Source organism: Belonocnema kinseyi, chromosome 7, assembly GCF_010883055.1.
Source record: "Belonocnema kinseyi isolate 2016_QV_RU_SX_M_011 chromosome 7, B_treatae_v1, whole genome shotgun sequence".
Classification (NCBI taxonomy): domain Eukaryota; kingdom Metazoa; phylum Arthropoda; class Insecta; order Hymenoptera; family Cynipidae; genus Belonocnema; species Belonocnema kinseyi.
In genome coordinates this window covers 120,654,621-120,657,655 of record NC_046663.1, presented here as the reverse complement: position 1 = coordinate 120,657,655, position 3,035 = coordinate 120,654,621, and positions in this window count along the sequence as shown.

Below are 3,035 nucleotides of genomic sequence, written 5' to 3'. Positions count from 1 at the left end.
TGAAACCGAGATTAGGGTGAAAATAGGAAAGAAAAAAGGGCAAGTTTTCTGGACAGGTCGAGGTCTAAGGCAAGGGAGCCCGTTGAGTCCGTTACTATTTAGCATCCTATTGGCAGACTTAAAGGAGAAGCTGAAGGAGAAAGGGAAAGGAGGAACGGTTTTGGGTAATAGCAAACTATACTAATTACATCTACGTACTTAACTATTTAGTTAACATAAATTTGGGGAGAAAGAAAAGGAAACTAGTCGCTTTGTTAGTAGATTTCAAAGCAGCTTTTGACTCAGTGAACAGAAAAGTGCTATGGCAGGCAATGAAAGAGAGAGGTGTAGAGGAAAAGTTGGTGGAGAGGATAAAGGAAATTTCTACTGAAACCGAGATTAGGGTGAAAATAGGAAAGAAAAAAGGGCAAGTTTTCTGGACAGGTCGAGGTCTAAGGCAAGGGAGCCCGTTGAGTCCGTTACTATTTAGTATCCTATTGGCAGACTTAGAGGAGAAGCTGAAGGAGAAAGGGAAAGGAGGAACGGTTTTGGGTAATAGCAAACTATATTCTCTAGCATACGCGAACGATGTAGTTCTATTAGCAGATGATGAGAAGGGGATGAACCTAATGATGAGAATCTTCGAAGAGTATGTGGGAACAAAAGAGCTGACGGTGAACGTAGATAAGATAAAGGTGATGAGTTTCAGAAATAGAAAGAGCAAAATAAATTACGTTTGGAAGATGAACGGACAAAAAGTGGAAATTGTGGAGGAGTTCTGTTACCTAGGTTGTTGGTTTGAGGCAGAAGAGGGAAACGAGCTGCAGATGAGGAAAAAAATTGAATGTGCGAGTAATGTAATGGGCCAAGTATGGGGTATAGGAAAGAGAAGGTTCAAGAACGATTGGAGAATGAGTCTCTGGTTGTTTCATGCGTTGGTGTGGGCGGTGTTGTGTTATGGTGTGGAGATCTGGGGATGGAAGGAACATAGGAAAATAGAGAGCATACATGTGCGATTTCTGAGGTGGGTAATGGGGGTTAGCTGGAGTTGCCCAGGATATATGTTAAAAGAAGAGTTAGGAGGAGAAAATATGGTTACTAGACAAATTAAGAGAGCCTGGAAGTACCCATTCAAAATGGGTGGAAGAAAGGAGAAAAATGAGAAGGGTGTGTAATATTCGAGAAGGGGTTATGAAGTGGCAGGACATAGAGTTAGAGCTATTGGTTAAACAAGGAGAAGAGGTGGACAAAGATTATATATTCGAGGTACAATAGATGGTATATGATGGTCAAAGGTTTGACGGAACCAGAATATCTGCAAAAAATAAAAAAGAATGAAAAATGAAGTAGGGTTGTACGGTTCAGAATGGGAGAAGCAGTGAGAGTATGCAGATATTGGATGGATGAAAAGAAGAATTTATGCAGAGTATGTGGATGATAGTGGACAGGGAGTGATGTGGATGAAGAAATTGGTAGAAGTACGGGAAAGCAAGGGAGTAGGGCAGAGCCAAACGGGTGACCCTGAAAAGGGACAGTAAAAAACTTCTGTTACTATTTTTTATCCTACGTAATGCGAAATAGTAGAATATAAGTAGTAGTTAAGTTAGACTAAGGATGGAATTGTAAATATATGTACAGGGAGCGGAGGCCCTCAAACCCGTAAAAGAGAGAGATTAAACACATATAATTATAAGAAAAGCAGTTGCTCCACTTTCAACACAGTAGGTGAAATAAAAAAGAAATAATTCTCAGAGAAAAATGTAACAATTGATATTTCAACTGAAAAATATTTTCATTATAAAACAATAACATTTCAATTTAACGCGAGAAAGACAGATGTTCAGCAAAGTACTTGAATCCTTAACCAAAAAAGATTAACTTATAACCAAGCAGCTGTATGTTGGTACCAAAAAGATTAGATTTCTACATTAACCTATGATTTCTTAGACCAAATGTTGAATTTTGAAGATATACCTGCACGTTTATATTTTCAATTTTCCTGCACATAACTTTTTCTATGAGTATATTTGGAAATTATTATTTATGTTTCAATTTTGAAACTTTATTTTTAAAGTTAAAATTAGTTTTTTAAGTTGAAAAAATTATGTTTCATCCCATGTAATTTGCATTATTGCTTATCTCTTAGCTTGCAGACAGATCTGGGAAGCTGACATTACAACATGAAATACTGAACAAAAAATTTGAAAATATTTAAAAACTTTTTTTTTTACAAAATTAAGATTTTTAAATATTCGGAAATAAGAGTTTGAAGCTATTTAAAGATTTAAATAGTTTTGAGATTATGAGAAAATTTTCTTGATATTCCTGGAAAAATGTTAAGTGAATTTAAAGTTTTTTTTTTCAATTATTTTAAAAGTATATTTACAAATAGTTCAAAAACCAATTCTCATGTATAAATAACGAATTAACCGTTATTGATTTGAAACTGCTTAAAATAAAATGATGTATCGTCTCATTTGAAAAGCCGTCAGTTAAATATAAATAAAGTAACCATCAGAAATCAGTAAAAATGGTTTACTTTTCACTAATTTTAAATTTATGAGTTCTTTGTGATTCAAATGAAAATAAAATATAGTGATCTTATGAACAAAACGAAAAAAGTCGATTAGTCCAAATTTTCTGAAAAAGTCGCATTTTCTAAAAAAAAGAAAATTAAACAAAACGGTGTTAGTGATTGAAAATTTAAAAAAAAGAAAAAGAAGACAAAAAATTGAAATTTAAAAAACTAACTAATGCAACAAATCAAACATTGATAAGTGCTCAAGTTCCTACAACGCAACCTCGTAATTGTATGTATGTATGTATTTAATCTCTCCCTTTTACGGGTTTGAGGGCCACCGCTCCCTGTACATATATTTACAATTCCATCCTTAGTCTAACTTAACTACTACTTATATTTTACTCTTTCGCAATACGTAGGATAAACAATAGTAACAGTAGTGATATTAATTCCTAAAATGAGCGAGCTTCCAGGGCTTCCGTTTCCTCTTACCATAAAAAAATTGCATTTTCCACGATATTGAAAACAATTTTCG